Source organism: Phallusia mammillata, chromosome 5, assembly GCF_965637545.1.
Source record: "Phallusia mammillata chromosome 5, kaPhaMamm4.hap1.1, whole genome shotgun sequence".
NCBI lineage: Eukaryota > Metazoa > Chordata > Ascidiacea > Phlebobranchia > Ascidiidae > Phallusia > Phallusia mammillata.
Genome location: NC_137256.1, coordinates 24959645 through 24975015, shown reverse-complemented (window position 1 = coordinate 24975015; position 15371 = coordinate 24959645). Strand labels below are relative to the sequence as shown.

At 36.1% G+C, this 15371-nt stretch overlaps 1 protein-coding gene across 3 annotated transcripts in view; it reads left to right on the top strand.

Moving 5' to 3' along the window:
- Positions 1-1605: 1605 nt before the first annotated feature.
- LOC145229502 (zinc finger protein castor homolog 1-like) overlaps positions 1606-15371 on the top strand; it is a 55698-nt gene continuing 41932 nt past the window's right edge. For 2 of the 3 annotated variants that reach the window (XM_080094853.1, XM_080094852.1), the window contains exons 1-2: positions 1606-1732; positions 5763-5804. The gene's annotated coding sequence lies outside the window, so the exon portion shown is untranslated. The remainder of the gene's footprint in view (positions 1733-5762; positions 5805-15371) is intronic. The other variant, XM_080094854.1, reaches the window with a different exon arrangement.

The following is a 15371-nucleotide window of genomic DNA, read 5'->3' as shown; positions in this document are numbered from 1 at the left end:
GTCTTGTACTTTCTGGTTTGGACCTGCTTGCAATTCTGGACAAAGCACTTTGTCTGCCACTTAACGCTTCGTTTTGATCTAGTAGACGATTTGCAACGAAACAAGTGACCACTGCCAGTTTGACGTTAAATTAAGTATTTAGCTTTGGCGTAAGGCGTACTGTGGTATAAACGCGTTGATTTTTTTAGCACACATCAGAACAGAGCGATTTCAAAGGTGCATGGGGTAATAGTACTTAGGTCTCAAACCGTGGAGACGATTAAACAGCAAATGGTGTGTCCATGATAATAAAACAGCTTTTCCCAAACCCCAAATCTCTGTTACGCATTAAGCACTGCGTAGTTACACAAGTGATACCTTTCGACCGCAACTTGTTTGGTGCGTGAGTGACGTCAAGGTTATGACGTTTTTGGAAAGGGGAATACCCAAATCGTCAGTACCGCATTAGAGAATTTCCCAAATAATTGTTGGACACCCCTCTTTAACTTTTTCTAGATCCGCCCCTGGTTCTGTAACACCATGTAATTACATATCAACAAACTTACAGCTGTTAACTCCAGGGTAGCCTACAGTCCAGGGTTACCAACCTATGTCCACCACATTCAAACTTGTCATCTTTAAATAAGTTATGAACACAGCTTTTTACGTATGTCCTACGTAGATTTTTCGCCATGTTTTGAACTGGTAGCTGTCGTGCAATTTGATCATTTGCACTGTAGGCCTACATAAGCCTTCTACTCCTGCGTAACAAATTCGGGTTTATTTTAATGTTACTAAGATATTTAAACATACTTGAAATTATAGTAAAAAAATAAGCCAAAAACAAAACCGTCCCATTAGCAGGTTTAGTGCACATAACCTGCAAGCCTACACCTTTGCAATTTAATCATTTGTACTGTACATATGTCCATTAAAATGTACTTTAGCAAAACGAATTCGGGTTTACTTAAATGTTACTTAGATATTTAAACATACTTTTGAAATTATAACCAAAAGCAAAACCGTTACATTAGCAGGTTTTGTGCCCAATCTATCCTGCAAGCCACGCAACTATGGTTTTAGCACAAGACAGATGAGTTCTTCGTTTGCGTTCCAAATCGTTAGACGAAGTTGTGCATCATTTCTCTTGAGATATCGCCTAACAACATCTGTCCTTATCCCCAAGGCGAGTTTGAAATTGATGAAATTATTTATAGACGCAGTTTTTACGCCTAGCTTCTGGACTCCTATGTTTACATACAAATAAATATTTGAAATTGAAATACTATCTAAAGAAAAAACGAAAGTTATTGTTGGAAAAGATTGGACTATTTCGGACACTTTGATTGTTTTTGTTTGGTTCTTGCTCTTTGTCATTAGGTTTGATTATTCTAACAATTGTGCAGTTTTATAGTTCAAAAGTCCACGAAAATTGGTGTTTAGAATTAGATAAACATAACTTACTGACGTGTTTTAGTAAGAAATTCGTAACTGTGAAACTTCTGTGTGTTAATTTGCAGTGGCGATGTTTTGAATTTAGCAATAAGGACTAAATTGGTTTCAAATAGTGTTTTATAGCGCTGTGGTGGTTACTATTTTTGCACCCACATGCCCGTTAGTTGGCGTGTGAATCAGCAATCAACATGGTGTTTGCTTGTGTTGTGTTGCTGTGGTGCTCTTGGCTTTGAAGTTGTACTAATAAGAGAAGTTGAATGTTGGTTAAAAAGAATTTCGGCTGGGGATGCGTGTGGAGGTAAGATTTGTTAAACTTTGCGTTTGTTGAGTGGTTTTTGTACTTTTTATTTCATGTGTATTACTTTAGTTTCTGTGGATTGCTTTTTTTATTTTCAACTTTGACTAATTTGGCTGACTTAATATAACAATAACATTCTATCTAAATCACACATTGACCTTTGTAATGTATGGTGCTGTATTATAACCAGTTATAACTAGCCAGTGATAGCATAAGTGCTCTGTGTAATGGTGTTTAATAAAGCAAATCAAATAGATCCTACTAAGTCTGATTTATAAGTCGATGACTAATCCCTTACTGTGATACTACATTGCACAAGCAAAATCTACCAAAGCTTGTGTAGTGGCTAGCAAAATGGTATCAATACCTCTTAACATTTTTACAATGTCAGTTTTCAACAATAATAAACTAATGGCTTTATGTACACTTTATACAGACTTAAACTAATGGTTTTTTATTGCTAATACTCTTAATTATGTATATGTTGGACAATAATATGCATTTTCTAGCATAAAAGTATCAGTTCCCAGCCATTTAAACACCTACAGTGTATGTTAGTTGTATAATATTTAAAAGCTGAATATAGCACTTTGGTAGACGATTCGGCTGCTCTGTAAATATGTTTTAATACCAATATGGCATTGGAATACACTTCCAGTTTAATAGACTACTGATACATCCTTGTTATTTTTACATTTAAAATTTTTGCCACAGCATATATTTAGTTATTTAACCATTAGCCATCTGTTGTAAATCTTTGCAAAAATTCCCGTCAGTTTGCTACAGTTTCAATCCAACCCTGGCAGTCATCCACATTTTCAGTCACTAATGTGTGCTGCGATCGATTTCAAGGTGCATGTGATATCATAAATACAATTTCTGTTTCGTTTCCTAGGACTTTAATAAATGTCAGTGTTTTTACAACACTAAACCCCATTTTACTTTTAATAGTTACCAACAGTTAACTGCAAAATCTAACATACGGTTGGTTATATATTTTTGTAAGCGAGCTATGGTCTAGCTTGGTATTTCCATTGATGCTATTTCACAACTATACATACAAATGCAGCCACAGCTATAAGTTGTGGTGTTTAGTTAATCCAAAGCAGTATTGTACAGTCTTAAATGCTGGTTGTTGATTTTGCCATTTCTTTTATGCATATACTTAAGTGCCCATTAAAAGTGTTCAAAAGGTTTGTTTTAAGTTTTTGCAAAGTAGTCATTATCCTATTAGGTGAGTGCTTTTAGTGTCACACACCATAAAGGAAACACAAAATCCAGTCTGATTTTGGTTATTTTTTTTCTTGTGCGGTGTAAACTTTTTTTATTTGGACAGTATCGTTCAGTAACTTTTGTCAGTATTATGTAACGAAAAATGTTAAAGTTTACCTGTTTCTCTCATAACCTTTAAACTTTGCCAATTTTGTTTCCCTATTTCTCGCAGCCATTTGTTGAACAGTCAATATTTGCACATCATTGTTGCAACATTCATTGTTGACTATAAAAAATGGATGGCTGTGTAAACTGTACACTTTAATTAAAGAATCTTAAAAAGTTATCTTTTTTGAAACTTTTTTAAATGGCTGCTTTTGACTGGTACAGTGTATTTTATTAATATTTTTAATCGGTTTATGGACACTAACTTTACTTTATGTTAAAGAATTGAGAAACAAAACTTTAAATCTTTTCATATTACCAGTTAACATGTAACCAGAGTTCAACGAATTATCACAACCATTTATTTGGTTAGGACTGTATTTCCTTTTCAGCTTGAGCATGTGATGTGTATTGTGTTTGTAGCTTTAATAGTTATTTCCCATTTCCTGTGTTTCTGTATTAAGCTATTTACTTCAACAAATCAGAAAATTCCATTGTGCGCAATGAGATTTGTTTAGATTATGATATGGGTGTTGAAAATGGCAACTCAAAAACGTTTTATAAGAAAGACAGTTTTATAAATAGCTCTACCCAAATACATTGTTATGGTAGTGTCAACAAATTGGTTGTATTTAAATCAAATTGTTTCATGGGGCAAGTAAAATATAATTTGCCCTTTGGACACAAGCAAACGACCCACAGGGCGTTGAACTATCATAAATGACGATTGTGGTTAGGATTGACCTCACCCAAAATCTAGTGGTGTATGTAATTAGAAACATCTTATGACTCCCAACAAATTGTGACGAAGAACGCAAAAGTAAACACTTCATATTTACTCGCTGTGTCCCTTACATCAAATCTGGTTTCCTATAAACTTTCCAGTCGCACAAATTTGCCCCACATTCGACTCAGGAATGTGACGCTCGGCAAAAAGTCATGTAGTTCATATCAGGGAATGTTGCTAATATTTTTTATTCGCCGATAACATACGGGAGAGGGGAGCTTGGTTTCAAGAAAAGTTTGTTTGCCAGTTACCAGTTTTGAGTGACACTTACCACCGCCGAGTTGATATTCGAGTTTTAAACAAACTTTTATCGCAAGGGACGTCGCTCCACACGCCTACAGTTGTTTAAAACTTTTTAAACCTTTACTAACCAATGGTTTTGTGTAAAACTCGTGCATATGTAACTTTCATCACAAACGTTACATATGTAGGTTATTTAATTAATTTTTTACAAATATCCCATCTTTACTACAAGTTTTGCCTAAATTTTAAACCCTCTGTTTCGGACAAAACCAAGGATTCACACCGCTCTACAGGTTGTCGAACCCATTTGACCTCTAGTAATTACACTGATGAGGCGGTTCTATTATTTATTCATGTCCTTGTTTAGCTGTACATAGTATGTTGTACTCCTGTGTTTACGAAAGGGCGGGTTTGGCCTGTTTTACCCGTGACGTTTCGTTTTCTGTCATAAACCTTCATTTTCTCCCTACTGTATTGGCTTCTTTTCAGCCAAAAAAATCAAAATGTTAAAACCTTTTTTTTTCATTTTAAACGTTGTGTGTTATAAATACTAGTAAGCGGTACCTATGGAATGCTTTATACCGAATCAAGCTTGTTACCCAAGCTTTCCCATAACTAGGTTTCAAATATTGTTTACAAATTTATATTCGCATTTTTTTGTGAAAATCGTCAAAAGCTTTTTGCGTTCTTAGGTACACTTTTCACGGTTCTGAGCCAAAAAATTAGAGCCAGTGTATTTGTGTAAAACATTTTCGCGTTCTGGTTTGCATTTTCGAAGGATAAGCTCGAGCGCATGTTTGAAAAAAGCGCTAAACTTCGTTCTAGACTTAAATTTACCGTTGGACTCAATTTCCTGCACAAAAACCCAACGGGAACTGTGAGTAGACTTTACAGTAGTCCATTGTGTCGCAACAATTAAAATTGCGAATCCCAACGCGGCAAGTAACCATTGTTCCTCGTTTTTTCGCTTGAAAGTCCAAATATTTTCTTTTTTCGCGGCTGGTATTCGATACTCGGCGACAAGGGGTTTGTGTCACTCCCGTTTGTCGAATATTCTGCTCATTCCGTCGCCATTTCGCTTCACAATGTTTTTCGAACGGGAAAACAATGCCTTCGCGACGCGACACCTATTTTTGTTGCCCTTTCTCGAATTTCGCGTTGCGCTCAAATAAATTCTCTTGGGTTTCAAACGAGCGACTTTTCCATTCTTTCACCAAACTTTCTTTGTCTGGTCGCGAAAAACCGTCTGCGTCGCACGGCATCTATTGAAAACCAGTGGGAAGTTTTTCATTCCCATATTTTTCTTACCTTTCAGTCCAAACCAAAAGGTGATTCGAACAAAAAAGTTAAAAACTTGACCCGACTTGTCCCAAAACCGGCGTTTCTTTCGCCTTTTCATGTGCGACTCTTGAATAAATATTATGTCTACAAAATATTTTCATTTCCATCTGAAATAACACCCACAAACAGTCGACACTAAACCGTGTTTCCACCAACGTTGCCCCCACACAAATGTGTTGCCTATTTTGGTGCAACTTAAATTTATGAATTACACCATTGTTAACATGTGCTGCTTATTAAACATTGTATTGTGAGTTGAATAAAATGTATCTTCTCTTACAGACGAGAAAGAACTTTCAAGGAAGAGAGCAGCACCCCATAAACGTGAGTAGTTAAAAGATATGGTATATATAATTAGGTTAAAACAACTGGACTTACTTAGACGTTTTTCAGTTGGCCTTATAAGCCATTAACATAACTCAGATAATTACAAGGTAATTGCTGCCTTTAAACTTTCCATAACAATCCGAAAAAGCGAAAGAGAAAGATTTAAAAATCTGAAATCGGGTTTGCTGAAACTTTTGCCGCGGGCCAACGCTCGTAAATTGTTGCTCGTTGTCGTTTTTACGTTGAAACCAGGCAATTTTCGTATCTCTTGTGTCCAGTTAATCACCCTAGTTTATGGGGCAGTGCTGTTTTACTGCTTGTGCCTTGTGGCTTGCGCTTTTCTTATTGCACCAGTCAACATCATAACATTTGTTGTCTTGTGAAGAGTCTTATTCTGCTTTTTGTTTTCTCCAAACCGAGATATTAACTTGCAAAGAGAAATTATTGTGAGCCAGGTTGTATCAATTTGTAAGACCATCAGACCATTGATTTTTATTTGCGCGATAACTATTTTTTCAACTTTTTAATCACTTTACTTAAAATATAAATTTTAGGCGACAGTTTTGTTTTCTGTTAGTCAAGTGCAGGTGTTGCCTTACAGTGCCAAAACAGGCAAGGCTCTTTGTTTTAACAGTTGATTTCATATAAATGGACAATAATGAAAACTACGATGTTTTCTTTTGTATTACTGGGCCGCACTTTTTTTAACAAATTTGTCGTTCAACTGGTTTGATGCTAAACAAAAACCCGTTGTTTTTTAAGAACTTGTATTTTTGCTGACGTTTCGCTACCAGAACGGTAGGGATTCTTCAGAGCAGTAAAGCTTATCTTCAGCATTACACCAGTTGAACGACAAATGTGTTAAATATGCAACCTAGGGGACGAAACGTTCGTTTTTCAGTATTATCTACAGGCCACGTTTGTTGCTAACAACCGACTTGTACATTTAAACAGAGTTTGTGTTTAAGATTCAGATAGCATAGTAATAAATATATTGAGGAAGCCGCGCTACCACAACACGCACTGTTTGTTAACCAGAAATACATGTCAGCAATACGAAACGGAAATATTTGTGTTTTATTTGTGATACGCGAGCGTGCTTGTATCAAAAGATCCGGAAGTTATCGCTCCCATCATCCGATTTACCGCTGTGCCTTCGTAATTATAACAGACGCTTGAAAATCTATGTCGTGTGGCAGCGCGGAGAGGAAATGAAACGTTGATGTTGGTTAAATACTGGTTAACCTAGAATGTGTGGCGCAACATGCGGCATATCGTCGGTCTTATCATCTGAAAATTAACCCAAATATCTCCCGTCGTATGATGTTGTGATTTGTCTGGCCGGTTGTTTATCAAAAACAGAGATGCCAGTGAAATATTGTAACAAACTTAGTAACAAAATACAGACTGCATGTTAAATATCAAACAAGCATTATTTTTCATGGTTGGTTTTCGGCTTGTCTTTTAGGGCGGTAATGGGTATATTGTGCAGCAAAACGTGTAAGACTTTACTTACCGGAGTATATAAACTTAAGTATACGCAATTCTTTTAGACATTTTTCAACTTAGCAATTTAATATTTGCGTTTGCCGGTCAAAAATAAACAATTGAATGATAAGTTGATTGACATAACCCATTTAAAACCCTCACTAACGAGCTTTTCATCGTTACGCTTGACTGGACGAAGCTCGTTACCAAATCCGTTTTTAACGCAACTAAAGACTGAAGACTATGCAGTATAGGAAGATGTGTGGCAACTTAAAAGGCTGTTTCGACCACTAATTACAGCAAAACATGTAGGGCGGTTGTAGTTTTGCTAATAACCCCAATATCGACGTGTACTGGTGTCGTTTAACGCTCGATGACCGAGTTTTTACCGCAGCAAATTGACAACAAAACCGGTTTGTGAAGTGTTTGTTAAAAACACTCACTCAACCGCTAGTGCAAATAACCTTCTTGTTTAGTATTCATAGATTAATTTTTTTTATGACGTCACACATATAACGTAACAATAGTACTTTTGTCGTGATTTTTTGTTTTTGACCTTCTGAAACAAAATATGATAAACCCCAGCAGTTATAAAGCTTTTGTGGAGCGCTTAAAGTATGACATAAGGTACTGTTTCAATAACAATTCCACTAGAAATCATCATAAAACCCGAGAAGTGCACGTGTTTGTAACTTGCAAGAACAACAGAATCATGTAACTGTGTAGTTTCCTCGTGGAAATACCAAGTATTAGCTCGTTCGAATTCAGCAAGTACCACTCCAAGTTTTTGAGTTGTTTTGACAAAAACGCGTGCTCGTTCTCGAAATCTCGGCCCTCTGCGTCAAAATCCAGCCGTGTTTGTACAAGTAAGGCCGCCCTCGCGTATATATTCAACCGACTTTACCACTCATATATGGCAATTTTTCAAGGACTGTCGAAATATGGTAGGCCGTGTGGCGGAGTTGCGTCCAATCATGTGCCACCTGATTTTGAACACGTTTTTTGTGTAAGGCACAATTACACCCATCAGCAGAAACCTTTTTTATCACCTAAATTTATCACCTAAGAAAATTTATCATCTAAATTTTGATGTCCATGTTTATTGGAAATACTGTAGTAACATAACAGAAAACATAACTTTTTATATATTTAAATCTTTCCGTCGCTATTGCCGTTTTTGATTGATAATTTATAACCAGCTGTAAAATGCGAATCTGTCAAAATTATTAGCTAAGCGTTACAAATGGTTTAAAACATTGTAAATTGTTTTGCACTTGTAACCCGCTTTTCATGTGTGCTATGCCTTAGTTACATAACAAGTTATGTTGCAAAAGCATGCCTTAATAAATGATAAGCTGCAGACAGTGCACACTGTTTCGACCTTAAGTTACGCTGTCTTTCATAATTACGAAGGCAGACTTCTAACCAGTAGTTATGGGTCCCCTTCCCTGAAGGGGACACATATTGATTTTACACAAATTGTTTTTTTTTTATTTCTTTTTTTTTCTTTCATTTTTTTTTTCTCCCCAAAGTTTGTCCGACTCGTTTTTCCATCAAATGGTTGATGGATTTGGATGAAATTTACACAGATGGTAGATGTAGTTATGTAGATGTGCATCCCACTTTGTTTTTGTTGATAACCCCAGTATTTACCCCGCTAGCTCCTTAAAATGGGTATTTTTCCCCTGAAGTTTGTCCGACTCGTTTTTCCATCAAATGTTTGATGGATGTGGCTGAAATTTACACAAATGGTAGATGTAGTTATGTAGATGTGCATCCCACTTTGTTTTTGTTGATAACCCCAGTATTTACCCCGCTCGCCCCCTAAAATGGGTGTTTTTACCCCGAAGTTTGTCCGACTCGTTTTTCCATCAAATGTTTGATGGATTTGGCTGAAATTCACACATATGGTAGATATAGTTATGTAGATGTGCATCCCACTTTGTTTTTGTTGATAACCCCAGTATTTACCCCGTTAGCCCCCTAAAATGAGTATTTTTCCCCTGAAGTTTGTCCGACATGTTTTTCCATCAAATGTTTGATGGATTTGGCTGAAATTTACACAGATGGTGGATATAGTTATGTAGATGTGCATCCCACTTTGTTTTGTTGATAACTCCAGTACTTACCCCGCTAGCCCCTAAAATGAGTGAGTTTTTATACAGTGTCAGAATTAGCTGAAAATTGGATTTCTTGTATAGTATGCCATTTATAGGTGTCAATTGTTGCGTTCAACCCTGTAGTCCTAACATTTACCCCACAAGCCCCTAAAGTGTAAAACGTATTTGTATGTTACTGGGCACCACAAACGAAAGATTTCTTTTGAGCGATAGTGTTACAAGGGCAACCAGTTGTATGTTGCTCGTTGGTGGGTTGCTTGGTGAACGTTTTTGCGCCATGGCAGTTAGGGGCTTGTTAACAGCCCTATGACGTCAGAAACATTAACAGTTGTTGCTCAAAACACCTCTAGTGGTCGAAATTTTAAACATCGGCTGAAATTTTGCAGTACTATTGATTAAGTCGTTGTGGTTTTTATGTATTTTTTAGTTTGTGTGTCGAACCCAATTAGTTGCCCTACTAGCCCCCTAAAATGGCTCAGTTTTTTAAAACGTTAAATAGGACATACTTCAAAGAATATCTGGAGTGAATCTAATTTTATAGTTTGTATTCTACATAGTATTATTATTTAAGCCCAGTGCCGATCACTGTGTTTTACCTTACAACACCCGACTTTCTCATGGTTATCTCTTGAAGTGCATTTTTTACAACTTTGCATGTGTGGGGACCCATGAGTTTTTGCCTGCAGAAACGACTAAAGTTATAAAAGACAATGGCTAATATGGGACCCAATACAAAATAAGCATAGGAAATATATTTATGTTTTAAAATATGCTATAGTGTATATGCAAGGGCAATATGTGCTAAGCCACCCTTCTAGTTCTTAACCTTATTTACGCTTATTTAAATCGATAGACAGTAGTAACTTAAATTGAAAACATTTTTTTTCGTAAAACCCGATTTGCTGAAACGCAAAAGTGTATTTTTCCTGTAAACATGCTCATCGTTATTCTGGTGCAGTCATTCAATGATATACCGATGCCCTTTTATAAGGTGCAGACAGGTTCCCCGCCAATTCAACAAAAACAAACCCAATTAACCTCGTTATTCATAATTTTATCATCGTTAAAAACAAGTGAGTTTCCCCACGAATCCGGCATCCTCTACGTGTCAAACATCACTTCCACACAACAAGTTTCCCCGCTTCTTTACGAACGCGTCGTTTTTTGATTCAACTTTTACGCTTTGCAAGTCCATGGTGTAATCTTACTTCCGTTATGTGCTGAGTGTCAAAAAGGAAGTAAAAAAAACGGTCATTGTTATTTCTTGACCCTTGGGTTTGACTTTTAAGGGCTTTACGTGCCTTGCACCCATTTAACCTACGAAAAAAATGTTTACTAATTCATTCAATTCAAAGTGATTACCAGTTTTAACTAAATATATACTTAGTATGAACCTTAGTTTCTTGGTATTTTATATTTTACAAATTTTTTTCCGTAAATACATTAAAAAATACATCTATTTTACGTAATGTGCTATAATATGGGTAAGTTACAATGTAAATGCAACATACGTAAATTTTTCTCTATTGTGGCAAATGTGTTTGCACAAATCTCTGTTAAACAACCGCTTTTATTTTTGGCCTTCAATTTAATTCTCGCGAATAGCCACTATTTCCGGGTTTGCCTGCTAACGCGTTATGACGTAACAATGCACTTTTGACGGCCTCTTTAAAAACGCTCATTTTACCGGTTTGTCGCGCAAATTTTCGCCTTACTCAAGGTTGGTGCGGAGGACATGTTTTTAAACCTATCTAACATCGGTTTGTTTGTTAACAACAGCATTATTAGCGATTCCCGAAAGGTAACGACATTTTTGTTGTACCTGTTTGCACCTCGTGGTTTATACCGAAATCTCACGAAATATTGTTTTTTTTTAGTTTGCTGAGTTCAGTTTCGTCAGATTGTGTACAGTTGTGCCGGTGATTCGGTTTCGGCCAGAACTTTTTTCAGACTATATATCATGTTATAACTTCAACATCACATATTACGTGATCAACTAAATAGTATATAAGCTATTATAATATCAAGTTTATAGCGCTCTTCTGGCAATTGTGTTTTTATTCCGACGTTTCGACGTCCTACACAGGTCACATTCGTCAGGGTAATTATCGTGCACTGTACTAGTCGCATTCAGTGTTATTTACCCTGATGAATGCGGCCTGTATAGGACGTGGAAACATCGGTATATAAAATTGCAAAAATCAACTAAATAGTAATTACCTGTAACAAATCTTAACCACCTGAAACTTATCGTCAAATCTTGGACGTTAAAAATGTTGACAATAAACAATATGACGGACCTTATTGTTCGGCAAAACTCAGCAGCAAACTTTCAGCCCCACTTTGTAATTGTAACAATATTAGTATGACGTTATAATTTACTATATAACGTCACATTGCCATACAGGATCGCTTGTCTTATCGTCATAATGTGAGATTATTTTGTCACAAGGAAAATTTCCTGCGCATAATTTCCTGTCGTGGAATTTTCATTTCCTCTTTCGCGGAATGTTTCTCACGTTTTGCGGCGGGAAACTCGATATTTTCACGCTGTTTTTTCGTTTCCTCAAAACATAGCTTTTATCCCAACCCCTGCAAAAATGCGGATGTCACGAAAAAAAGTTAAAGTCACACAGATTTGGCTGATTGAACTTTGACCTAGTGTTGCAACCAATCGAGACAAAGAAATATTTGAACTCGTAACATTTTGCGCAGAAAAGTTTTTTTGGTTTTGTCGAAAGAGCGAACTTTATTATCCAACACATTTGTGTGTGAAGTTGTTATAATACCGAGAGTCTGATCTTGATTTTTAATATAAATTAGTTCTAAACCCCGAATTTCGTTGACAGAAATATAAATTTATTACCCTTTTTTCAAATATTTCTTGAAACTACTCTTTGTTAAATTTTTACAATCCCTCGTTTGAGATTCAACAAAAACCAATAAATTTTGAAGTTATGTTACCTGGTTCGGCTGACAAGTACAAACTTGTTGCGCAGATATTTTCGAGTTGATTTCGCGCAGAATTTAGTCAATCATTAAAAAGCTTGGGTTTGCACGCAACCTACGAACCACGAGAAAAAGTTGGCCCGATTTTTAGTCCGCTTGAAACGGCCGCTATAAATTATTAGCTCGCGGAGCTCCGTGCGCCCATTCAGAGCAATTTTCCGATTTTTTTACGACTTAAAAACCTTGTTCTGGTGAACTTAACTGGTTGATTTGTGGCCGTCAAGCGGCTTTGCGAAGAGTTTTTGTTGCATTTCGCTCAGGGGCACGTATTGGGCCCTTCTTAAAAGTCGCATTTGCAGTCATAGAATGAACGGCTAAATGTTTTTTCTGAGCTTACTTCCATTGCTATAAGGCTTATTAGTCTTCATCCACTAAGCAAAGTTTTACGAGTATTGCAGTCATAGGTTATAAATTGTGAAGGTTTTAGTTATTAGCATAGTTTCTAGTAATCATGCCCGTCAGTTAGTTGATGTGTAAGATAGCAAGAATTATTGGCAAAATGTTAACCTCGAATAGTTCGGCTGATATTAGATAGAGAATTTGAAACAAGCGCACCCTTGTACAATAACGACGTATAATTTGTTTAAACAGGAAACCTGAATTAATTTAAAACTTTTTTAACCTGTATTTTCAATAGCTTCTTGTGATAATAAACCCCTGTTAAACAACATATTCGTTTAGTACTTTAGTTGCATTAACGTAAAAAGTTACCTTCCAAAATTTTGTAGTTTTTAATTTATGTTGCTGAGTTGGAATTTGCCCTGCAGTGCGTACGATTGTAACAACATACAAAGAGACAGAAATAGCTTAAAACTCGGCCATATTGTGTATTTAAACTTATGTGTTTAGTGACAAAGCGTCGACTTTTCGACCTCTAGGTCGTTGCTCAAGAACCCACTTTTCGTGATGTTTGCTTTCGCATTTTATGTTTACCCGAAAAGGTGTAACGTTCAAATTTCATAACCAGCCTTAGTTAAACCCTCGATACCTAAGTTTGTAACTAAACCTCAACAGAGTAAAGTTTATGTCGTATATAAACTCCCCCGGATCGGTATTGTGGTATTTTACTACATTATCGCTTAAATCACATCGGCTTTTCCAGTAGTCACGCTAAAAGCAAGTGTACTTAATAATGTCACTATTTAAAGTTAAAGCGTTATAATTTTTCCACTCAATGATGTGCATACAAATCTGTGTCTTTTTACTGAGGCGGCACATTTTGATTTTAGCCCCATTTTTACTCTGAATTTGTCCTTTTAACTTTACATAAAATCTTTGTCAAACTCGGAGAAAACGTTTACAGATGTTAGATATAGTATAAAGGTGTATGCATTTGTTTCAAATGATACTTTAATACAGCCAAGAAAAAATCGTTTTAGGGTCATGCATGAAATCTTCTTACAGTTATAACTTCGCCTCATAAAACAAAAGTTTTAGTAAATAGGTCGATAATTGTAAACTAGTAATGTTTCAGTCATTTTATAAAATATACCCAAGTTAATTGTGTAAAATGAGTTTGGAAAATTTGTTTAAATTCGCATAAACTTACCTAAATTAAACATACACTTAATAGGACCTAAAAGTGGAAATACTGTAGTTGTATTTGAAAATAAGTCGTCGCTTTGACCAGGGGGGTTTGTATTTATAAGGAAAAACAATTGGAGCTATTGCGAAGTTATGACTTAACACGGCTAAGGCTATCGCAATGGCTCACAGAAATGCGATGAAAATGCAAATTTCACAAAAGTTGTAACATTTCCCAACAAGACGGGTTTGTCGGTTTCGTCAAACTGACACTTTTATTTGCATTGCGTAACTGAGCAAACTTTCGCATCAGATCGACGAATTTTGGCGCAGCTAATACCCTCCAAAAGTCACGTATTACGGCTGCAAGAGCTTTTGCGAGCAACTGCATATTTCCTCATTGTCACCTGTTTTTGCAAAATACCCTACCTCGTCGCATTTTTGATAGTGCATGTGGTGTTCCGACTAGTACATCTATATATTATTGATCATTTTTTTGTAATTTGTTTCTAAAGACAGTTAGACAAATGTCTTGTTACAAAATCTGTGGTCTATGCCCATAAAAGACTAAAGATACCAAACAACTTTGGTAAAATATATGTCTTTTACAAAATATCAGTTGATTCTCTTTGGCCTATATAGTGTTATGTAACCTTTTATGACAGTTTTATTTTCCAGTTTTTGCACTATTTCAGTCAAATTCATTGCTTTATAAATCTCTTTGAATTTTTTTTTGCGACGACAAAGTGTATGAGTTTAGTTTGACAATTGCATTACATGAAAATTTGTTGAAAAACTGCCAGCTTATTTTCGTGAAAGTCAACGAACAATTTTCAAATCTAATTAGCTGAACAAAATAACTCGAACGTTCCGCCCACAAACCAGTGACGTCAGCAGCGCTGTTTTGTTTTCGACATGGTAATGGAGTTGAAATATATAACCGGTGGCAATTAACAACACACAAGCTCGTTTAAACCTTTAAAACGAGTCGCTTGCGCCACTTAAAACTGCTCCCAACGAGTTAAAACAATAAAAACGAGGTTGCGTAATTACAGCGCAATCTGTCGTCTCCAGCTTTTACTGCAAACCGGCTTTTGACATTAACCGAAAGACGAAACACTTTGCTGTTATGCTATGCTGAGATGCACAGCTCTTTCCTTTCTCTTTATTTCTGTTTGAGTTCATTTGGGTTTACCGTCTTACTGCAAATGCATCTGCATCTTATTGGCTCCATTCAGCTGTTGACGGTTTCCTCTGAAAATAACTTCAAGTTTGATCTGCTCAAATCCAAGTTTGATCTGTTCGGTTGTTATTGTCTGTAAGTTATGTGTTTTTGTGGTAATTTGGTAAAATATGCGGTAAACATAACAGCTTTTGTGTACGCGGTTGTTAGTTGTTTGATCTTTAACTGGCTTTAAGCTTT